The 25,342-nt window shown below is 45.4% G+C and overlaps 1 protein-coding gene across 9 annotated transcripts in view; it reads right to left on the reverse strand.

Annotated features, from left to right (window-relative positions):
• akna (AT-hook transcription factor) overlaps positions 1-25,342 on the reverse strand; it is a 204,536-nt gene that overhangs the window by 117,697 nt on the left and 61,497 nt on the right. The window contains exon 1 of one of the 9 annotated variants that reach the window (XM_038781478.1): positions 21,023-21,042. The exons of 6 other annotated variants lie outside the window; for them this stretch is intronic. The gene's annotated coding sequence lies outside the window, so the exon portion shown is untranslated. Of the gene's footprint in view, positions 1-2,746; positions 2,766-18,674; positions 18,812-21,022; positions 21,043-25,342 lie in introns of those variants that run through there. 2 more of the 9 variants (XM_038781477.1, XM_038781479.1) reach the window with 2 other exon arrangements.

The following is a 25,342-nucleotide window of genomic DNA, read 5'->3' on the forward strand; positions in this document are numbered from 1 at the left end:
GCACGTGTGCCAACAGAAAGATAACTGGCCATTCCCCGTTAACAGTGTCCCAAATTGTCACAGCTACTGTCCATTCACAGCACATGTAAAAATGAATAGATGCATACCATCCCCTCCTCCTCTCTCTTTGTTTGGCATGCAACAATCTCAGGAACAATGGGGGGTAAAATTCGATATGGGTGGAGGTGCAAAGTTGGTGCCTTTTAAACACTTTGCCCAATTTGAGCGACATTGACTTCAATTGAATTGAATATCAAGCGTTTGGTACAATTACCAAATGTGATTCTACCAGTTTTGCAGACCCATTCGTGTTCAGTTTCAGCTCCAATATTTTTAAGCTACACTTTCGCACTGGAAGAGATTAAACTAAATACTTTATGCTTTCCAGATAGTGTATGCCTTATGTAGTTTCTCCAATGGGAGAGGAAAGCCTCTCTATTGTTTTGAGGCTCGCATCTTGTTTTTGTTTGTTCAAATTCAATCATACATAAAGTTATTTCTAGCAAACATGCATAGATGACTTTCAGTCGAAAGAGAGATAATTGGAAGTTGTAGGCAGTCTCCTACTGTGAAAATGTTTATATGTACCACAGTATAGATAGTGCGCACTTAACTATAAATGTCATTAGTACTCAAGTCAGGCAGTAATTGAAGAGTAATGTACACATACAAAATTGCCTCACCATGGAAACATATAATAGTGTCTTTTTTGAAATTACTGCCTTTGTTAAGATTCTACTCAGACTGTATTTAACATAATTTAAACGAGGTGGGATTTGTCTTCAAGAACAAAGGCTCCATGTCCCTTGAAGTGATAAGGGAGTAACAGCGAATATGCCAAAAACACAATCTAATCTTTTAGCACAGCAAAATATATCCATATAGTGGCAGTTTCAATGGCCATTGCCAAGCTGGATACCCTCAAATTAGCCTAATGGAAATCACCCTTGTCAGCTACTTTAGTAAGATGATGCATCCATTTCACAATTGCATCCACAATTTAAGAAAGAGCTCATAGTCAGAACAAGAATGCTGTAGTGTAATAGATTGGAGCAACCAGATTATGCCCCCTTTCTTCTCACAGTCCAAATATGTGCAGGTTAGGTGGATTGGCCATGACAAATTGCCCCTTAGTGTCCAAAAGGTTAGCTGGGGTTATTGGGTTACGGGGATAGGATGGGTTGTGGGCCTAGCTGGGTATGCTTTGAGAGGGCCGGTGCAGACTCGATGGGCCGAATGGCCTCCTTCTGAACTGTAGTGATTCTATGATTCTAAATACTGAAAACTTTGGGCTGAATTTTAACTGCGGCACTTGCACTGGGGGAACCCAGTCATGGGTGAGGAATCTGGAACTTTCAGCAGCGTGTTTGTTAGTGGCTCTTTAGCCCAGCCAACTAGCATGAGGAGGCCTCTGGATGATCTGTGTCCAATCTGTTTCTGCTGTGGTATTTAAAGGTATTGTGCTGGGTTCAAGGATTGTCCAAGTATTCAAACAGTGCTCGGTGCGGAGTCTGCCCGTGTCTGCGTGGGTTTCCTCCGGATGCTCCACTCTCCTCCCACAGTCCAAAGACGTGCAGGTTAGGCGGATTGGCCTTGATAAATTGCCCTTAGTGTCCAAAAAAAGGTTAGGAGGGATAATTGGGTTACGGGGATAAGGTGGAAGTGAGGGCTTAAGTGAGTGGGTTTAGACTCGATGGGCCAAATGGCCTCCTTCTGCATTGTATGTTCTAGGTTCTTTGACAGCTGATTCACAATTTTACAAGACAGCACCAGCTTATGCTGTGGGTGGTAAGAGATCATAATTCTCTTCCCTGCTGACAGGAGGAAGGAACTTGTTGCAGGGGAAAGAAGGCATGGAAACTGTTGAGGTAGTCAGTCATCACAGGATTCATGCTCCTGGATATAATGCAGGAAGATGTTTAATGACAATCCTCTCAGGAAAGGATAGTAGCATGGCATGGCACTATGCTCCTTACTCTGCCCTCCCAAGCCTCTTCCTGCACATCACTCTTTAACAAACATACCTTCCAAGTCCACCCATTCCTTCCTGGCTGGGCCGCTGCTCACATACCTGTCTGATCACCCACCACTGGCACTTATCCTCAACTTAATGCGATGTCGCATCCAGCGACCTTCCATTAATGTTGTCCGTCCATTCACTCGCAAGATTCCATCACTCTCGTTCATTGTCCCCTTCTCTCTCTCCTTGCAGGAGTAGTGGGGACAGAAGGGGAGAGAACCAGAGGTGGCCCTCCAGCTGTCGCCATAAAGAGAAGGAGGCACTGGAGGCAAGTCTTGCTGTGCCCGACGAGATAAGATACTCTTATCAACAGCAAAAACTTATGTGGGAACCTGCTAGCCATCTTGTTGACCAGTAGCAATTACATGAGCAATGATATTACTGGCTAATAATTTCATTGGTCAAAGATAATCATGAGGCTAGTCCTTTATTGGAACTATAAGTCTTTTTTTGCTCGTGGTAATCACATAGACATTCTGTGAGGGGCATGTCCTTGCGCTAGTAATCAGAAGACCACTCTAGTCCATATGCTTAGTCAACAGTATTCTGGATCAGTGCTGGTAAACGTTGGGGGAATAAAGATTTGGCAGGCTTTAGTTTAGACAACAACATTGACAGTGTGTGCATATTACCAAATCCACAACTCAATACCTGGTAGACTTAAGTTAATAAAGAATATTAGTGTTAATCTCCAAAGTCCACCTTCCATTAATAAGAAGTCCTTACCTTATAGAGTCAAGCTGGGAATGGAGGGGGTGGGCCGGACCGCTGCTCTTGTATCATTACTAGTCTCACTGTGACATCACTGAATCTAATTGTGACGAAGCTGTAAATATGATGCCAGCTTTTAATGGTTTTATTTGCCACGCCAGAAGACTGAAATATAATCCTGCAGGCCGGACTGTAGAAAAGTGGGAGTAGAATCTGTGGTTGTGGCTGGACTAAGGGATGGAGTGAGGTAGCAGAGAGGGGCAGAATATGACCCAGGCACAGCCCTGCGGCCTGTGAGCAATGTTGTGGAGATACACTGGCAGAATTGAAATTCACAGCACCAAAAGGCTTTGTAGAAACCCACAAAGAAAACTTCTCATCAAAACACAGCAACCAGAATGAACAATAAGCAAGAGAGATTCTCCCCTGGTTGCCAAAGGAACAGGAATGCTCTCAGCGCTCTCATTTATGCGATCACCTGACCATGCATATTCAACAAACTGTATGCTGAGTAATTAGCTGAGCAACATGCCTAAGGCAGATCCCGGAAGGCCAGGCAGCCAACTGGTATTGTATCAGATGATTATTGGGGAGGCTGAGGGTGGTGCCAAAGCACAATTAAGTTCTGACAGCAGCAGTTATTTTGAGGTAATCCACGAAGCAAATCTGAAATCCGAGATTTCCCAAGTGGGGCAAAATTAATCCCAACTGTCTTTTCTTTGGGTTAAGCTTCATGAAACGGAGCGAATGTAAGCCTCTTAAAATAATTCAAGCGATCATTTTACACACGATTGACAGATTTCCATAACTACATCCAGAGGCTGAAAGTCCAGATCCCTTTGGGTGCAGATCTGACCCAAGTGAAAGGGGAGTGGAGGTGGAGGGAATCTGACAGCGCCACAGTCATAGGAAAGGGGAACTTGTAGGTTGAGGAAGGGTGCAAACCTCCTGCTGTTAGCGGGAGCAGTGAAATGATAGCGGAGTGGGGAAGGGGGGGGGGGAGAGTGGGGGAAATCGAGGCTGAGGCTGGGGCAGGCATTCAGAACATTGTGAGTTCTCTGACGGATACAGGATATTATCTGTGGTCCCAGAACCAGCGGACCTCACCTCTTGAGTCAAGGCGACTGGGATTGTGGTCTGATTACCTGAAGGCAAAAAAAGTTACGATTGTGTATTTCTCTTATTTAGGTGTGAACAGTTCACAAAGCAGTTCAGAGAAGGTTCACTAGACTGATTCCTGGAATGAGGCACTTACCTTATGAAGGAAGCGTGAACAGGTGGGTTTATACCCACTGGCGTTTCGAAGGATCAGACTTAATCTTATTGGATAGGGTAGATTCTGGGAGGTTGTTTCCAATTGTGGGGGAGTCCAGAACCAAGGGACACAGTTTAAGAATAAGAGATCTCCCTTTCAGGATGGATGTGAGAAGAATGTTTTTCTCACATAGGGTTGTTAGTGTGTGACATTCTCTCCCCCAGAGAGTAGTGGAGGCTGAGTCATTGAATTTATTCAAGGCAGAGTTAGACAGTTCTTTGACAGACAAGGGAGGGTGTCAAGGGTGATGGGGCGCAGACAGGAAAGTGGAGTTAAAACCACTACCAAATCAGCCGTGATCTGATTGAATGATGGAGCTGGCTCAAAGGTCTGAATAGCTGACCGCTCCCACTTCCCATGTTCCTAAAGATTAAAAGGCTGTGTGAAGGTTTTTTTTGCAATGCTTTCTCAATTCTTATCCCAATCCTATCTTGACACCTCCCCCCACCCCTGTGCTGTAATGCATACCACCTTTGTCAAGTGAGTGCGCGAGGTATTCCCCTCATCTATATTTGCCATTTAAATTAATATGATCTTCCTTGACCTAGCAGGGTCAGTCGTGGAGGCTCCAAGTGGGAATAGTCCAGCACTTGACACTGTGATGTGACCTACGCATTGTGTATTCTAGCCGATTACATAGTTGATTTCCCTGACATTACTCAGGCACATTTTTAATCTCTATTTATTGTGAACTTTACAGCAAAGTCTGGGAGTTTAGGTCTGAAAGGGTCCGCCCTGCTTATTCCCCTATCCGCTCTTTTTTTTAAATGTTGCTGTTATAATTTTTGATCCAAGGGTGATTAATGGACATGTCAGGCAGCAGAGATAATGAGGAATCCACAGGTTACAGGAGAGAACACTCTGTTAGTCTCTGCTCGTTTAAACAGGATCTTCAGACCAGATGGAGAGATGGGGTGGGATTTCAGTTTGACTGATTGGCTGGGGGGGCCAATGAATTGACCCAAAAAGCAGTATTCTGACCAGTAACAGGTGGTGATTGGATCCTATCCCAGTGGGATGGTTCTCAGAGACCTGAGGGAGCAGTTGAGTCCTGGACACAGAAAGCCAAAGACAAGCTTCCTCTCCTTCTTCAGAAAGGCTGTGAGTGCTGTATTCCTGAGGCTGCAGAGAATGTGAATGAATGGATCTGCAGGGAAATCATTACAGGTTGCAAACAAAGACACGAATCTGCTCTCTTGCTCTCCAGAAAGGCTGTGAGTGCTGTATTTCTGAAACTACAGAGACCGGAATGAATCTACGGTAAAAACCTTGAATTGAAAGCAAAGTTTGAAAAGGAGTAAGGTGCTAAAAACTGGCATCTGAAACAAAGACTTGGTTTTCTTTTTACAACATAGAACATACAGTGCAAAAGGAGGCCATTCGGCCCATCGAGTTTGCACCGACTCACTGAAGCCCACACTTCCACCCTATCCCTGTAACCCAATTACCCCTCCGAACCTTTTTGGTCACTAAGGGCAATTTATCACGGGCAATCCACCTAACCTCCAAGTCTTTGGACTGTGCGAGGAAACCGGACCGCCTGGAGGAAACCCATGTAGACACGGAGAGAACGTGCAGACTCCACACAGACAGTGACCCAGCGGGGAATCAAACCTGGGACCCTGGCGCTGTGAAGCCACAGTGCTATCCACTTGTGCGACCATGCTGCCCATGATTTTTTACCCCCTTCTGCGCCTCTGTGTTTGTCAGCCATGTGTGTGCGCATGTGTATATAGAGTTTGGGAGGCAAGTTAAAACAGGGAGTTAGGAATTAGATAATAGGAGGGCAGCACGGTGGCCTAGTGGTTAGCACAACCGCCTCACGGCGCTGAGGCCCCAGGTTCGATCCCGGCTCTGGGTCACTGTCCGTGTGGAGTTTGCACATTCTCCCCGTATCTGCGTGGGTTTTGCCCCCACAACCCAAAAATGTGCAGAGTAGGTGGATTGGCCACGCTAAATTGCCCCTTAATTGGAAAAAATAATTGGCTAATCTATTTGCTGCATTTTCATTACAGTTCTCATTAATAAGAAAAACGTAAATGTGTTTACATTTACAAACGTGGTGACTTTAATCATTGGGCAGCCAAGGGCCAAAGACTTCGGGTATTTTTCTAAGAATTATTGGTTAATTCAATTGTGTTGTGACTCTGGGTCAGGTGGATCTGGAATTGACCGCGCACGCCCAAGATGTCGTAACAAGGTCACTCACGTATATCAATATATTCGCTTTGTGCAGATTCGAATATCAGCAGCAAAGTTTTGGATGAGTGTGAAATGGGTGCCAACCAGGAATTGGCATTGGAATTGGACGGTCTGGAGGGAACAAAATGGTTTCAACAGCTGAGTAGGGGCATAATTAGGCAATGTTGCGGAGTGGGCCGTCTTTGTTTTGGAGAAGATCAGAAGCGGAGCTCAGGTTTAAACAGGATGTTGAGATTGTAAACAATCTGGATCTACCTCAGACAGTGGCTAGGCAGCGGCAAGGAATTGGTGATGAGCGAGTGACGACGATGGCTTCCAATGTTTAAATGGAACAAACTGCAGCTCCTTCAAGGTTGGATGGTTGTCGCCAAGAGGTCTGCCAACGCAGAGGCGATTACGTGACTTAGAGGTGGGTGACATTCACAATTATGTAGACTTTGAAACTGGCTGGGATTTTCAGGGCCTCTGTGCTGGCTGTTCTGGCAGTGGAGGCTAGTCGCCTTTGGTCACTGGCAGGCTCTTCTGGCCCCATCAAAGTCAAATGTCATTTGCTTTGCTCGCTTACCGCTCCACCAGGGCACCCGACATGGGTGGGGAGGAGGGTGGGGGGGGGGGGGGGGGAGACGGGGGGGACAGAGGAAAATCCTGGCCTATATCTATGGGTGATGTCACCGGGGGGAGGGGGGGGCATGTAGTGGAGAAATAAGATGCGGCCAAGGACAGATCTTTAGGAGAAACTCCAGAGCAGTAGTTCGAGAAAAGTATTCATTCAAATTACCACCACGTTCTGAATAGAAATAATATTTACCATTCCTCCACATCACTTCACCATCACTGAAGAAGGTGATGAATTTGTTGACAATAACTCCTCAATATCTTTGCTCTTATTCTTTACCGGTTACGATGAGTGAAACAATTCAACGAGATAGAGGGCGCCTTCAATGAAATGGCACAAATCTGCATTGAAGGTTTAGATTTCAGCCTAATTATTTTCAAAATAACTGATTGTTCAGTTCTGGACTCTATGAGGTAGAAATGAAACTGGGTGAATGTTATTAACATTATCCAATCTAACCTCGCCTTGTTCAGGAGACACTTGAGACAACCTATTGCTTTGTGCACCATAGTCAAAATATAAGCAATTCATCCCATCAGTAACAGTGCATGGAATTAAGCCTTCCAAGTTAGACATTCTTTGATACAAATTGAAAAACACAAATCAATGCTTGTAATTGGGAGTGGCATGTTATTCTCATTGTTCAAAGGGTTAGTTATCTGTGTGATGTTGATTCTCCAGTGATCACAAGTTACATTGGAGCGATTGTTAACTGGCTTTCACATTCTAGCTAGTTAGCATCAGTTATTTTTGTAGCAAGTTACGATTACGTTTCCATTGCATCGAGGTCGTACAATAATCACCAACATTAAAAACTAAATTCTTCGCAAAGTCCTGAGTGCTTTGATTTACTCTTTCCAATCAACAGAACTAATTCTAAATGCGGCTTGACACTTCAATGGGTTAACACATGTCTTTGTCAAGACATAATAAGGTGCAGATTCAAAGCTTCGGTTTCCCCAGGAACAACCCCCGAGGGATTATCCGACAGGAAAGCTAACCCAAATCTCAGCTGTGCCTCGTATTTCCTACCAGCTAATAACAGAATATCTCTGGTGTGTCTGGGAACCAGTCTCTGCCTTCTGTCAGCTCACAGATGGGTTTGGGTTGTACAAAGGTTAATGTATGTGTGCAGAAATAGAACCTACTGGGGAAACTAAACAAAATGAAGTAACAATGAATTAAGCACATTTTGAGTATTTCTAATGTTATTACGGCTGGTTTAGCTCACTGGGCTAAATCGCTGGCTTTTAAAGCAGGCCAGCAGCACGGTTCGATTCCCGTACCAGCCTCCCCGGACAGGCGCCGGAATGTAGTGACTAGGGGCTTTTCACAGTAACTTCATTGAAGCCTACTCGTGACAATAAGCGATTTTCATTTTTTTCATTAATCTTACCATTTACAACATGGACTTGCTTTTTACAATGAATAATTATTAAAGTAAAACCGTCCACTGGTTCAACTTATTATCCTTACGTTAGGTAGAAATCATTCAATGAACACAAGAAACACAAACTCAGCTCCTCCAGCTCTATTTAGAGTGGAAGAAGCACAATCAGAGGCATCGAGTACAATGATGTGGCGATGCCGGCGTTGGACTGGGGTGAGCACAGTAAGAAGTCTTACAACACAAGGTTAAAGTCCAACAGGTTTGTTTCAAACACTAGCTTTCGAAGCACTGCTCCTTCCTCAGGTGAATGGAGAGGAATGGAGTACAATGATTGTCTACATTAAACCATATTCAGGCCCCTTCCATTCTCTCAGAATTGGTGAGCAGTGACTGGGGTACTCCTTGGCACCTCCAGCCCCTGTGCAGCATGTAAAGGTGTACAGAGGCCTCCAAATTGTTTGCCTGCCCATTCTCTGTCTGGAGATAAATCAACCCTCTTTCTTGGCATCAGTCTTAACTGTAATTTTCATAAATGCAAACTAGTGTCCCGACTTGTTTCAGTGTTTCTCAGTTGATTTGTAGAAATATTTCACATTTGGTTTTCCTGGACTGTTTACTATCAGGAGAAATTGATGCATCATTATTGAAATATTCCTGAAATGTAGCATCAATCCTGGGATTCTCCGGTCCCCCAGCCACAGTTCGGGTGGCGGCGCGCTGGTCGCTGGCGGCAGGATTCTCTCATCCCGCTGCTTATCAATGGGATTTCCCATTTGAATCTGCTCAAATCTCTACTGGTCCAATTTCTATAGCATTGTACAAGATATTTAATAAATTCCACTAGAACATCTCTGCTTGTTGCTCTTCTGTGTGTCATGTAATCTCAAAACCTTTTATACTTCCATGGTTGCATTTATGATTATTGAAGGATCCTGCATTTTATTTACAAGCTGGCACAGAATGAACACAGTTACTTGGGGAATAGGCCCAAGTGTAATGAAAGATTTGTCTCTGTCATTTTATCTTCATATGATGCCAAGTCTTCATTAAAAAAAATACCTCAGAGGGTAACATTTCACTTCATACAACAAAACATCTTGAACAATAAATGTTACAATCTGCTTTAACGACATCCGATGGTAAAATTACCACAGCAGTGGTAACTTAGAAAGAGACCCTAGTTTTATTGTAAAGAGGGGGATTAATGCTGCCCTTGTCCTTTACTAGCACAGTGTTAAAGATGTGTTTACATGATCAAAACATGAAAAGCAGAGGTCTGGCTTTTCCGCTATTGGCAGTGCCTCAGGAATATTAGTTACTTAACAGCAGAATATCAGTGGCATGGCGGACTAGTGCATCTGTGGGTGTGTGATTGTTATCACATTTAAATGCTTTCTTTCTGTTGCATCAGCTGACCCCCATCTCCACAGATATGCAGCTCCAAAAATTGCAACATGTGCAAAAGTGCATTGTCACAGTATGTTTTGCCATTAAATGTGACCTTGGCTCAGAGTTTCCAGCTCAAATTAGTAAAGAAAGAAATAGAACTAAATTATATTTATATAGCGCCTTTTTCAAAGTCTAGCTGTCACAGGGTGCTTCATAGTACTGAAAGACTGCTGAAGTGTAGTCACTGCTGTAATGTTGGTAATGCACCAGCTAATTTGTGCACAACAAGGGCCAAAATTCTCACGTCATTGAGATGTTCCTGACGACATCACAGCCCCACCAGTAAGTAGCCCACAAGCGTGGGGCTTGTTACAATGAGAAATTCCACTGACAATCAGCGGGAAGATAGAATCCCGCTGCCAGCAACCGGCGTGCGGCCGGGAAACACACGGCTGGCGGACCGCAGAAACCCGCTCAAGGTCCCACATACAGCAGTGAGAGAAACGAGCAGATAATCTGTTTTACTGATGTTGCTTGAGGGCCAATTATTGGCCAAGATGCTGGGGAAAGTTCCCTTGCTCTTCCTCGTAATAGTGCCATCAGAGAGGGCTGACTGAGCTTTGGTTCGACGTCTTAGTGCTGCATTCAAGCACCAGGCGAGATTTTGCACTGATATCCCTGGGTGCAACTTGAACCCAACCCAACCCACAAGCTCCTGACTCAGTGACAACAGTGAGACAACACTGAGCCACAACTGACATTTAATTAAGTGAACCCAGGGCTCTAAGTTATGGAGCCATTCATTTGCTATCAAGAGTTTGTAGAGTAAAAGACAGATATCGCAATCGCTTTTTAAACATTACAGTACTGTTTAACTTCTGTATTTCAATAATCGCTCGACAGTGCTGAGCCAACCAACCTGTGCAAACGTGGGGAAGGGGAGGGGGTGGTGGAATTTTCTGCTCCCATTTTTGGAGGGGCGAGAACGGTGGAGTGGTCAGAGAATCATGCCAAAATGGCAAGCCTGAGGAATTTCCCAGATCGATTCCACCCCCCGCCCCGCCCCCTCCAATGATATGACAGGAATCCCTACTTTCAATTTAAATATCATGGGCGGGATTCTCCGAGCCGAAATCGCGCTCGCTGCGGGGCGGAGAATGGGGCGTCAGACCCAAGATCGGGGCCATTGAAAGAGGCCCCTGCAGCGATTCTCCGCTGGCAGCTTTCCGAGTTCTCGCCGGCGTGGTTCACTCATGGTTCCACCTGGCGGGAGTCCGGATTAGCGGCTGTGGACCCAGTCCGGGGCCGCCCTGGTGGGGTGGGGGGAGATCCGTCACTGGGGGAGGGGCCTCCAGGGCGGCCAGGCTCGCGATCGGGGACCACCGATCGGCGGGCACACACGATCTGTGGGGGGGGGGGCCTATGTGGTTGGGGCCAGCTTGCTGTGTGGGTCCGCCACGTTGCGCGGGGCCGCCACCACAGGCAGCCCCGCAGTCGCATGCGTGGACCCGCAGCCGGAAGTGCTGGGGCCCGTATCAGCAGCCGGAGCTGCATGGAATACTCCGGGGCTCTGCAAGTCCCCTTCAAAATGGAGAATCACTCTGGACATTCTCCAGGAAAGTCCAGAGTGATTCGCGTCCATTTTCGCGTGGGCATGTGGACATAGCCCCATTTTCAGAGAATTCCGCCCCAATATTGGGCACCACGGTTGCACAGTGGTTAACACAGTTGCTTCACAGCTCCAGAGTCCCAGGTTCGATTCCCAGCTTGGGTCAGTGTCTGTGCGGAGTCCGCACGTTCTCCCCGTGTCTGCCTGGGTTTCTTCCGGGTGCTCCGGTTTCCTCCCACAGTCCAAAGATGTGCAGGTTAGGTGGATTGACCATGCTAAATTGCCCTTAAGTGTCCAAAAAAATGTTAGGTGGGGTTACAGTGATCTGGTAGCGGTGTAGCGATAGTGTGGAGGTGTGGGCTTAGATAGGGTGCTCTTTCCAAGGGCCGATGTAGACTCGCTGGGCCGAATGAATGGCCTCCTTCTGCACTGTAAACTCTATGATTTATGCCAGATTGTCATTCCCCCCCCTCACCCCCCATCCCCACGTTAAATTGTACAATCATGTTGGTGTGAGTGCACACCCACATGAATCATGAGGAGTTCCCCATGACAATAACCTGGCAAGCAGAATCCAACGGAGGCCCGCAGGTGAGTACAGCTCCCAGGGTAAGAGGGTCATGCCCGGGCAGCACACTGGTACTGCCCAAATACCATATATTGCACAATTCGACTGGCTCAAATACATACATTCCAATAAACTATGTATTAAAAATGACTTGATGGAAAGACTAAGGTTCTCCCCCTCAAATAGGAGCTTGCCTTCAAGCTGGTGGTGGCAATAATGCGACGATAATGGATTGTTAACGAAGCATGTCAATAAATCTCTACCAATTCTACCATTGAGGGCATTTAAAAATTTATTGGATAAGCATATGGATGATAAGGGCATAGTGTAGGTTAGATGGCCTTTAGATTTTTTCCATGTCGGTGCAACATCGAGGGCCGAAGGGCCTGTACTGCGCTGTATCGTTCTATGTTCTATGTTCTATGTTCTAATTCTACAGTGGACCCAGGAATGGCACGAGAACAACCATAGAACATAGAATTTACAGTGCAAAAGGAGGCCATTCGGCCCATCGAGTCTGCACCGGCTCTTGGAAAGAGCACCCTACCCCCTACCCAAGGTCAACACCTCCACCCTCTCCCCATAACTCAGTAGCCCCACCCAACACTAAGGGCAATTTTGGACACTAAGGGCAATTTATCATGGCCAATCCACCTAACCCGCACATCTTTGGACTGTGGGAGGAAACTGGAGCACCCGGAGGAAACCCATGCACACACGGGGAGGATGTGCAGACTCCGCACAGACAGTGACCCAAGCCGGAATCGAACCTGGGACCCTGGAGCTGTGAAGCGATTGTGCTATCCACAATGCTACCGTGCTGCCCCTAAAAGGTCCAATGTCGCCTTTTTTCCTGCCAACAATGCTAGCGTTAGATGTAATCTCAGATACAGTAAACCGTTACTTTCTGGAGGAAATCTATCCAATTTGCATCTGAATGAATCAATTCCAAATGATTTCACTGGCTACCTGGGGAATCTGTGCTATAGGTTGGCCTCATTGAAATGTGGTACAGGCTGTTTTTCCAAATATTACAAACATGCATTATTTAGTGAAATCTCAAACAGCATGCATAGGTCCGCAGACCTTGAATGATCAAAGATTCCGGCGATCCATCCGACTCACTTTTCATCACCCACCCGCTTTAATTATTCAGAAGTTTAAACTTTTTTTTATCCACGAGCAGCATTGAGAGTAACCAGCTGAAAAAAATCTACACAGGAATAAATGGAGAAGTGGAGAAATGCGCAGCCAAATAGTTGATATTTCTTGCCGAAAAAATACGTTGCAACAACTCCCGACAGAGTTGGTTGCAGATACTCAGAGGCCTAGCGTTTTTGTAATGATTTTTAAAAATAAATTTAGAGTACCCAATTCATTTTTTCCAATTAAGTGGCAATTTAGCGTGGCCAATCCACCTAACCTGCACAACTTTGGGTTGTGGGGGCGAAACCCACGCAAACACGGGAGAATGTGCAAACCCCACACGGACAGTGATCCAGAGCCAGGATCGAACCTGCGACCTCAGTGCCGTGAGGCAGCAATGCTAACCACTGCGCCACTGCGTTTTTGTAATGATGATGTCTGGCTTCTTATTGTTGAAAAATATATATCTATACATTGTCGGTAAATTGTTCCACTCTTGCCTTACCAGGATAATATCTGAAAAGTATTGAAAGGTGACACAGTTCACAGGGGCTGGTTTAGCACACTGGCTAAATAGCTGGCTTTTAAAGCAGACCAAGGCAGGCTAGCAGCACGGTTCAATTCCCGTACCAGCCTCCCCGAACAGGCGACTAGGGGATTTTCACAGTAACTTCATTTGAAGCCTACTTGTGACAATAAGCAAATTTCATTTCATATCTCTTGTTTACTGATTTGGTCAATCAGCGATACAATCTACATAATCTGTTCTATTTTACATAAGCTATGCTTCTGTTTAAATACAAATGCAGCCTAATTTAAATAGAAAGGTTATAATACCATAGAGCTGGAGACGTAAGTGATAATGTCTCACTCTGAGTATCAGCATGTCTTCTCAATCAGTCAATGCTTGTGGTGATCCTACTAGTGAGACTATGGAATGAAGATGCTGGTCTGATCCATGGGAGGATATGTTGGGGTACTGAAGGGAGCAAGGGGCTTGGTCCAAGGATGGAGTGGAATGCACATGCAAAAGGGTTGAATGTCACAAGGTGGGGTAAAGGGTTTGCTATTACTCAGGAATAGAGGTTGAGGAAGCTTGGTTGAGAAAGGATCGAAAGGCTTTGAGCCTCGACATGTAAATGGAAATTGAGATTCAGAGAGAGAGAGGGAGATGTTGGGCTGCATTCTCCGTCCTGCCGTGCCAGATTTATGATCCAGCACGCCAGCGGGATGCTCCGTATCGCCAATGGGGTTTCCCAATGTGGGGCAGCCCCACAACATCGGGAAACCGTCGGGCTGCCGGCAAAACGGAGCATCCCGATGGCGGAGAATTCAGCCCGTTGTGTTTGGTCCTTTGTATCTCACAAAGGAATCCACCAAACATTTCAACTTGTCCAAACCAGAATCTTTTATTGAGTCTTGTGTCGTAAGATAGCAATCTGATACACAGCACGTTATCATGGAATCTGCTAATTACTCCTCTGGAACTTGCACCTAGCACTGACCATTCACTTGTATGTCTTATTACCCTCTCAATCTTCTTCTGAAGATGGCCGAACGTGTCTCCCTTTAAATGGGAGCTATTGGTCACATGATCTTGGTCTAGCGACCGCATGGTGTGGCTGCACCGCCACCTGCTTTTTGGAGGCCGCACACCATCCATTTATGATATACCCCATAAGCATATCACCACAGCAGACAGGGAAATGGGTTCAGTTCAAGAAAGAACCAAGAGGATTGGGTCTCTGTGAATGCCCTAGGATTGTGGATTATAGATTGGGATCCAGAAGCTGTCAATGGATTAGATCTGGTGGGGAGGTGCATGAAGAGGGGAGTAAATGGCCACAACCTCTCGAAGAAAGATTGTTGCAGTGAACATATGCCTACCACTTAACAGTCAGCACGTTCAAGGGGAGGAGGAAACACAACAGGTGTGAGAATGGAGCAGAGAGGCTCAGTAGAGGAGTGTAGTAAGAAAACTGGGGTTCGAGAAGTGGAAGTTCAAGGGACATAATGAGGAGCTTGGGAGTGAGGCTTGAGTAAGAGATTGAAGGTCAGGGAGAGAAGGAGATGTGAATGGGAAATGAGATTCAGAGAGGAGTGGGGCGGGGAACAGAGGAATGGTATCAGTTGAGAAAAGAACCAGGAGGGGCTCCGATGGACTGGACAAGGAACTGGAATTGGGGCCCACAGTTGGAGGGATTGTGTGTGTTATTCCAGACTTGAACACTCTAGTATTAATGAATAAAATTTTAACATTCAATGGAAATTAGGGCACCATCAGTTGGAGCCTTGACAAACCTTTCATCTGAAAGCCAGTGTCAGAGTTACACTGAATTAACCAAGCTTGCATACCCTACTCATCACGTGATACTTGAAGCTAAGATCAGCTGATTGGTGATCTTTAAAAACCATTTTTTTCTAAGCTAAGGTCAAACAGTACTCCTTGCCTGAAGACTGCTGTATTAGATTGGATTGGTTTATTGTCACATGTACCGAGGTACAGTGAAAAGTATTTTTCTGCGGGCAGCTCTCAACAGATCATTAAGTACATGAAAATAAAATAAAATAAAAAGAAAACATATAAAAGGGCAACACAAGTTATACAAGGTATTTAGTAATCTGTGGGCTGGCTGGGTTGCCGGAACAACCAGAAATAGCCTGCTCTGAAATTCTCCTGTAGAACTGCCATGTTGGCTCAAGCAGGCAGAAAAAAATGTGAACATTGCAGTCAGGGCTATATTTTTTTTTCTTTAAATTTAAAGTACCCAATTAGGGCAGCACGGTAGCATTGTGGATAGCACAATCGCTTAACAGCTCCAGTGTCCCAGGTTCGATTCCAGCCTAGGTCACTGGCTGTGCGGAGTCTGCACATCCTCCCCGTGTGTGCGTGGGTTTGCTCCGGGTTCTCCGGTTTCCTCCCACAGTCCAAAGATGTGCAGGTTAGGTGGATTGGCCATGATAGATTGCCCTTAGTGTCCAAAATTGCCCTTACTGTTGGGTGGGGTTACTGGGTTATGGGTATAGGGTGGAGGTGTTAATCTTGGGTAGGGTGCTCTTTCCAGGAGCCGGTGCAGACTCGATGGGCCGAATGGCCTCCTTCTGCACTGTAAATTCTATGAATTCTATGGATTCATTTTTTCCAAATAAGGGGAAATTTAGCATGGCCAATCCATCTACCCTGTACTTCTTTGGGTTGTGGGGGCAAAACCCACGCAAACACGGGGAGAATGTGCAAACTCCACATGGTCAGTGACCCAGAGCTGGGATCAAACCTGGAACCTCGGTGCCGTAATGCAGCTGTGCTAACCACTGTGCCAGCATGCTGCCCTGTCAGGGCTATATCTGCTACAGTTTAAAAAAAAATTTAGAGTACCCAATTATATTTTCCAATTAAGGGGCAATTTAGCATGACCAATCCACCTAACCTGCACATCTTTGGGTTGTGGGGGTGAAACCCACGCAGGCACGGGGAGAATGTGCAAACTCCACACAGACAGTGACCCAGGGCCGGGATTCGAACCCGGGTCCTCAGCGCCGTAGGCAGCAATGCTAACCACTGTGCCACCGTGCTGCCCTATCTGCTACAGTTTAACACTTTTGCAATATACTCGAAACGCATTTTCCTTTCTGTCTTCAAACAACCATTGTTGCTGCTCTGACACAAAACTAAAATTGACAAATGTACTAGAATTGTTTGAAGATGTAACTAGTAGAGTTGACCAGGAAGAACCAGTGGGTGTGGTTTATTTAGACTTTCAGAAGGCTCTCGACAAGGTCTCAGATAGCAGATTAATCTCAAAAGTTAAAGCGCATGGGATTACAGTTAGTGTCTGGAGATGGATAGAAAGCTGGTTAGCAGACAGGATGCAAAAAGTTGGAACAAATGGGTCTTTTTCTCATTGGCAGACAGTGACTAGTGGGGTACTGCAGGGGTCTGTGCTAGGACCTTAACTGTTCATATTATATATGAATGATTTGGACAAGGAAACTAAATGTATTAATTATCTCCAAATTTGCAGATGATACAAAGTTGGGTGGTAGGGTGATCTGTGAGGAGGATGCAGCGATGCTTCAGCGGGATTTGGACAGGCTGAGTTGAGTGGGCACATGCATGGCAGATGCAGTATCATGTGGATAAATGTGACGTTATCGGCTTCGGTAGTGAAAATAGGAAGATAGATTATTATTTGGATGGGTGTAAATTGAGAGAGGTGGATACTCAACGGGACCTTCATGACCTCGTGCATCAGTCATTGAAAGTAAGCGTACAGCTACAGGAGGCAGTAAAGAAGGCAAATTATATGTTGGCCTTCATAGCAAGAGGAACTGAATATAGGAATAGAAATTTTTTACTGCAATTGTACAGGGCATTGTTGAGGCCAAACCTGGAGTACTGTGTGCAGTTCTGCTGTCCTTATCTGAGGAAGGATGTTCTTGCTATGGAGGGAGTGCAGCAAAGATTTACCAGGCTGATTCCTGGGATGGCGGGACTGTTTTATAAACAGAGGCTAAGTCGTTTAGAATTATATTCATTGTAGTTTAGACGGGTGAGAGGGGATCTCATAGAAACTTACAAAATTCTAACAGGGTTAGACATTCAGAAAGAATGTTCCCAATGGTGGGGGGAATCCAGAACTAGGGGTCATAGTTTCAGGGTAAGGGACTTTTAGGACTGAGGCGAGGAGAAATTTCTTCACCCAGAATGGTGAATCTGTGGAATTCACTATCACAAGAAGTAGTTGAGGCCAAAACATTGTGCAATTTCAAGAAGGAATTAGATATAGCTCTTGGGGCTAAAGGGATCAAGGGACATGGAGGGAAAGCGGGATCAGGGTATTGAACTTGATGATCAGCCATGCAGGCTCGAAGGGCCGAATGGCCTCCTCCTGCTTCTATTTTTCGATGTTCCTATAATACCAACACCTCACATTCTTTGCTGTTTTCTACACCATTTCAGCAAAGCCCCTTTTAAGACACTTCACCATGGCAACGTTGACTCTTTAAAATGTAAGAAACAATACTGCCTGCAATAGATGCACTGTACACACCAATTTGTTTATATATATAGTACATTATCTCTTATCTGCCATAGTTCACAAGGACAGTGGCTTCATTTATTTGGGTAATGGAAATGCCCTGAAACTGCTAACTTAGATCACTAGAGGAAGAATATTGCAGATCAAAGCAAATTAGATTCATCGCAAGGATCTCAGCCTACAAAAAGGTAATACACAGACTTAATAAAACTTAGACACCCATGGTTAATCACTGACACTTTACATTATACAGAAATGAGCTTGTCTTTGCTGTAATTTGTCCTGAATCCCTTCTGAAATGTTCCAGTTTGGGCAATCTGTTTCATGGTGACTGGTTTCCCTCACTTGTAGAGTAGGGTTTTACAGCACAAAAAGAGGCCCGTCATGTCTGTGCCGGCCATCAAACACCTATTCTGATCCCATTTTCCAGCACTTGGATAAAATCCTTGCTTCCTGACTTAACTCCCTCCCTCAAACAGACAAAAAACAGACTGAACAACACACAGCTTTAATACCTCAGGCTTACCAAACATTCATTCTGAGGCACACGGTGACTATAGCAACACCAGAAAAGAACCAAACAAGCCGGTGTTCCTCTCGCCTCCTGTATTCAGTGACCTTAATAATTCGCCAAGCTCCCAGATAGTGCTTTAAATGCAAGGTACTTACAGATGATAAAATGCCAGCGGATACGCAACATAGAGTACCAAAACCAAGCAACAGGTTGCGATTCAGACGCTTACTTATGGGGATTTATCAGCCGTCTCATCTGTAAACCCTGGGCTCTGTCCTTTACCGTTGAGAATATGGAGAGTGTTTAATCAGCCAAGATTTACAGGCGACAAAAGTAAACCACTATTGGTTACTTATGTTTAACATACAGCATTGCACCAGCAGTTAAGTTGCACCTTCACCTTTAGTCATCTTCACAAGGACTTAAATATACAAGGTGCTATTCCATATTGTTGAAGGTAACATTATTTTAAAGCATTTTACTCAACAATTTCCCGAGTCACTGTCAGTTCAGTGCTGTTTTACATTAGTCAAAGATTAATATGCCGCGCATTATAGGTAATTATATTTGGATCTGAATTGGGTGTAAGACAATACATCTCGTTCTCCTTCGCTGTTATATGCTGGGCAAATCTTCTAATCCAGGCTTGTCCAACCTTTTTCACATCGGGAGGGCCATATTTTCATATTTATTTCACTAAGTGGCTGATAAGCAAATTTCAGAAAGGTCACTCCCACAGACCCACTCAGCCACTCACTCTTTCCCACACACTTGTTACATAGAATTTACATAGAATTTACAGTGCAGAAGGAGGCCATTCGGCCCATCGAGTCTGCACCGGCTCTTGGAAAGAGCACCCTACCCAAGCCCATACACACCTCCACCCTATCCCCATAACCCAGTACCCCACCCAACACTAAGGGCAATTTTGGACACAAAGGGCAATTTAGCAGGCTAATCCACCTAATCTGCACATCTTTGGACTGTGGGAGGAGACCGGAGCACCCGGAGGAAACCCACGCACACAGGGGGAGAACGTGCAGACTCCACACAGACAGTGACCCAAGCCTGGAATCGAACCTGAGACCTTGGAACTGTGAAGCAATTGTGCTAACCACAATGCCAGGATCAAAGTTGATGTTATAACTGGATGGGAAGATCCCAAAATGGAACCCAACTCAAAAAAACATCAAGAGAAAAAACATTTCTGAAACATGAAAAGTTATATTATGATACAATACGCCTTTACTCACCCCCCCCCCCTTCCCCCGTCTCAAGCTTCGCAAATACACACAGATTTTTATGGTTAACACGGATTACAAAGTATATCTTACGCTACAAATGGTCTCAGTCACACAAAGCCCCTTTAAACAGACAAGCTGGCTGAGGCAAAACACACACTCCACTCAGAACCCAAGTGCATGTGTGTGGATTTCTTATCACAATCCCCCAGGTGATCCTTGTACGATGGGACACCTTTTCTCACTGAACTCCGGCTCCCACATGAGTGATTTCAAATTCTATTTTCAAAAAGTCACACTTGCAAAGATTTTTCTAAACAGTGCTTTCTCTCAGTTCTATGTCCATCAAGGATTTGCTTACAGGTTTTGCACGCCTCTTTCAGGATTTCTTTGTCTTCTGAGTTATTTTAACTATCGATTCCTAGACTGAATTTAAATGGCAGAAAACCTTTGATTTACCTCTGAAGTCTGGTTCCCACTTTAAATCTGGTTACTGCAGTTGTCTCTTTAGAACAAAGAAAAGTACAGCACAGGAACAGGCCCATCGGCCCTTCAAGACTGCGCCGACCATGCAGCCCATCTAACCTAAAACCTCCTACATTTCAGGGGTCCGTATCCCTATATTCCTATCCTATTCATGTATTTGCCCGTTAAGCCCCACTATTGTGCCTGCTCCCACCAGCAGCGAGTTCCAGGTATCCACTATCTCTGTAAAAATACTTCCCTCGCACATCTCTAAACTTTGGCCCTTGCACCTTAAACCTATGTCCCCTAGTAATTGACTCTTCCACCCTGGGAAAAAGCTTCTGGCTATCCACTCTGTCCATGCCCCTCATAATTTTATAAACTTCTATCAGGTCGCCCCTCAACCTCCATCATCCAATGAGAACAAACTGAGTTTATCCAACCTCTCCTCATAGCTAATGCCCTCCATACCAGGCAACATCCTGGTAAATCTCTCCTGTACCTCTCCAAAGCATCCTTCGGGTAATGTGGTGACCAGAATTGAACACCATATTTCAAGTGTGGCCTAACTAAGGTTCTATACAGCTGCTGCATGATTTGCCAATTTTATACTCAGTGCCCCGGCTGATGAAGGCAAGCATGCCGTATGCCTTCTTGACTACCTTCTCCACCTGTGTTGCCCCTTTCAGTGACCTGTGAACCTGTGCACCCAGATCCCACCGCCTGCTAATATTCTTATTAGTTCTACCAGTTACTGTATATTCTCCACCTATATTAGACCTTCCAAAATGCATTACCTCACATTTGTCCGGATTAAACTCCAGTTGCCATCTCTTCATCCATCTATATCCTGCTGTCTCCTCTGACAGTCCTCATTGCTATCTGCAAAACACCAACCTTTGTGTCGTCCGCAAACTTACTAATCAGACCACTTACATTTTCCTCCAAATCATTTATATATACTATAAACTGCAAAGATCCCAGCACTGAACCCTGCGGAACACTACTAGTCACAGCCCTCCAATCAGAAAAGCACCCTTCCATTGCTACTCTCTGCCTTCTATGACCCAACCAGTTCTGTATCCACCTTGCCAGCTCACCTCTGATCCCGTGTGATTTCACCTTTTGTACCATGTCTGCCATGAGGGACCTTGTCAGAGGCCTTACTGAAGTCCATATAGACAATATCCACTGCCCTACATTCATCAATCATCTTCGTCACTTCCTTGAAAAACCAAATTAAGTTAGTTAAACATAACTTACCCTTCACAAAACTATGCTGCCTCTCGCTAATACATCCACTTGCCTCCAAATAGGAGTAAATCCCCTCCAGAAGAATTCTCTGCAATAATTTCCCTGCACTGACGTAAGGCTCACCAACCTGTAATTTCCTGAATTGTCGTTGCTACATGTTTTAAACAAAGGAACATTAGCTATTCTCCAGTCCTCTGGGACCTCACCTGTAGCCAGTAATGATACAAAGATTTCTGTCAAGGCCCCAGCAATTCGTTCCCTTGTTTCCCTCAGTATTCTGGGGTAGATCCCATAACGTACAACCCACGCTAATGTTTTTCAAGACACCACCGCCTCTTCCATTTTGATCTCAATATGGCCCAGACTAGGGCAGCACAGTGGCCTTGTGGTTAGCACAGCTGCCTCACAGCGCTGAGGTCCCAGGTTCGATCCCGGCTCTGGGTCACTGTCCGTGTGGAGTTTGCACATTCTCCCCATGTCTGAGTGGGATTACCCCCCCCCCCCCTCCCCCACAACCCAAAAATGTGCAGAGTAGGCGGATTGGCCACACTAAATTTCCCCTTAATTGGGTAATCTAAATTTATATTTTAAAAAATATGGCCCAGACTATCAACACACACTTCTCCAGACTCATCATCCACCAAGTCCTCCTCACTGGTGAATACTGATGCAAAGTACCAATTTAGTACCTAGCCCATTTCCTCTGGCTCCACGCAGAGATTCCATCCCCTGTCCTCGAGTGGGCCAGCCCTTTCCATTGTTTTTTACATACATATAAAAAGCCTTGGGATTTTCCTTAATCCTGTTTGTCAATGACCCCTTTAGCTCTCCTGACTCCTTGCTTAATTCCTTCCTACTTTCCTTTTATTCCTTATGGGCTTCATCTGCTCCCAGCCTGCTAGCCTTTACAAATGTTTCCTTTTTCTTTTGAACTAGGCTCACAATATCCTTCGCTATCCAAAGTTCCTTAAAGTTGCCACACTTATCATTCTTCCTCACAGGAACATGCCGCTCCTGAATTCCTATCAACTGACATTTGAAAGCCTCCCACAGATTCTTCAGTTCCTGCCTAAAATAGTTATAATTAGCTTTCCCCCAATTTAGCACCTTCACCCGAGGACTATTCTTACCTTTATCCAACAGTACCTTAAAACTTACTGAATTATGGTCACTGTTCCCGAAATGCTCCCCTATCGAAACCAACCACCTGGCCGGGATCATTCCACAATATAAGTACAGACCCTTCCCTCATTGGACTATCTACATATTGTTTCAAGAAGCTGTCCTGGATGCTCCTTACAAACTTTGCCTCATCCAAGCCCCTCACACTAAGTGAGTCCCGGTCTACAGGGCAAGATCAAATCACCCGCATCAACCCTGTTACTTTTACATCTTTCCAAAATCTGCCTCTATCTCCCGCTGGCTGTTGGGAGGCCTGTAGTAAACTCCCAACATTGTGACTGCTATTCCTGAGCTCTACCCATACTACCTGGCTGCATGAGCCCTCTGAGTTGTCCTCCTGCAGTACAGCTGTGATAGTCTCCTTAACCAGTAGTGCAACGCCCCCAACTCTTTGACATCTCCCTCTATCCCGCCTGAAACATCTAACTCCTGGAATGTTTAGCTGCCAATCCTGTCCCTCCCTCAATCAAGTCTCTGTAATGGCAACATCAAAGTTCCGTGCAATAATCCAAGCTCTAAATTAATCTGCCTTACCCGTTATACTTCTCGCATGGAAACAAATGCACTTCAAACCACCAGTCCTGCTGTGTTCAGCAATATCTCCCTGCCTGCTCTTCCTCTGAGTCTTACTGGCCCTATTCTCTAGTTCCCCCTGTTATTTCACCTTCTGACCTATTGCTCCAGATCCCACCCCCGCCTCACTAGTTTAAACCCTCCGTGTGACACTCGCAAACATTGCGGCCAGGTTATTCATGCCCCTCTAGTTTAGGTGGAACCCGTCCTACTTGTACAGGTCCAACCTGGTCCGGAAATGATCCCACAGGTCCATAAATCTGAAACCCTTTCTCCTATACCAGCTGTTTAGCCACATATTTAGCTGTACGATCTTCCGATTTCTAGCCTAACATGGCACAGGGTGTAATCCCGAGATTACAATCCGAGAAGTCCTGCTTCTTAACTGTCTATCTAACTCCCTGAACTCCTGCTGCAGGATCTCATCACTCATCCTGTCTATGTTATTAGTACCAATATGTATGGCGACCTCTGGCTGTTCAGCCTCCTCCTTCAGAATGCCTCCTGCCCATTCAGGGACAACATGGACCCTGGCATCTGGGAGGCAACATAGCTTCCTGGAATCTCTTTCTATACCCACAGAACCCCCAACTGCATCACTGACTATAGAGTCCCCCATAACTATTGCATTTCTGCGCTTTGCCCCTCCCTGCTCAACAACAGAACCAGCCGCGGTGCCACTGCTCTGTTTTCCCCTGATAGGCCATCCCCCCAACAGTATCCAAAATGCTGTACTGGTTAGGGGGGAGACAGTCAGCCTTCTTCTCAGCTCTGCCTGCCGTTACTGAACAGATCTCTGTTCCATCTAGTATCTGTAACCTTAGGCTTCTTGGAAACCTCTCTTCTGATCTTTCGTTCCCTTAACTGGCTGGGCTTTAGCTCTCTGCACTTGTTTTCTTAACCATTACTCCATGGTGTGGTTTTCTTCTCGAAAATCTGTGAGAGATGTTCCCTCTCTAACTTGCCAAACTTACTGCGAAACAAATTCAGCTAAAACTAAAACCCATTAGCGAAGTAATGACCGCGTGCTTCTGCTAACTTTTATTTAATCTTCATTCCGTAACCCTCTCTAAGCACAGTAGAAGCACAGTTGGAACTGGATCGACCGCCCACACATTCAAACAGCGTTGTCTCTCAGGAATCTAACTATAGGTTTAGCCTTCCTTACACAGAAGCATTAACTTAAACCCACTCTAAATTGTGCCTTATTTCTAATATTTGCCAATACAAATATAAATCTCTTAAAACTACCTTTATTTCCCTAGCACACCCACTCAGTCACTGTCTCCTCCCAGTCCCGCCAAAATGACAAAAATTCAACCTCCCTGGAGGCCAATTTTACTTTGCTCTCTCTGGCCTGCCAAGACCTCATCCTCATTGGGCCTACCATGGCTAGTCCCATAGGCCCCAGCTCTGCTGCACGCGGCTCACCGAGCTCCAGTTTTGTCTTGCCACACTTGGATAAACTGGTTCTAATCCATTTCTCCCACATTCCACTGACGGATCTGAAGGTACAATGAGGAGGACAAGCTGAGTCTTTAAAACTTGCCTGTATGTTGACTAAAGTTGGATGTATCCTACACATCCCTATGTTGTCCAAACTACTTAATATTAATTGGGTCAAACATGGGCTATTCTTTGGGTGCACTTCCCTAGAACAGCATTTCATTCTGTAAAACAGAAAACTAGAAGTGTATTGAAGAAACTTGTGGTGCAGGTTTAGGGGACAATGCTGTGCTAAGCCACTTAATCACCGCTCCCAAACTTCTACAGATGTGCGATAGAGAGCATCCTATCCGGCTGCACCACAGCTTTTTATGGCAACTGCTCGGTCGCATGAAACTGCAGAGTGTGGAGAACTCAGCCCAGCGCATCACACAAGCTTGCCACCCTCACATTGATTCTGTATACACCTCCCGCTGCCTCAGGAAGGCAGACAGCATTATCAGAGAACCCTCCCATCCAGGCATTGCCTTCTTCCAGACCCTTCCATCAGGCAGAAGGTACATAAGTCTGAAGACCCTCACATCCAGACATAGAAACAGCTTCTTTACCACAGCTACAAGATTCCTCAACGACTCTCCTTTGGACTGATCTGTTCCCCGTAA

The sequence above is a fragment of the Scyliorhinus canicula genome, chromosome 21 (assembly GCF_902713615.1).
Source record: "Scyliorhinus canicula chromosome 21, sScyCan1.1, whole genome shotgun sequence".
Lineage (NCBI taxonomy): Eukaryota > Metazoa > Chordata > Chondrichthyes > Carcharhiniformes > Scyliorhinidae > Scyliorhinus > Scyliorhinus canicula.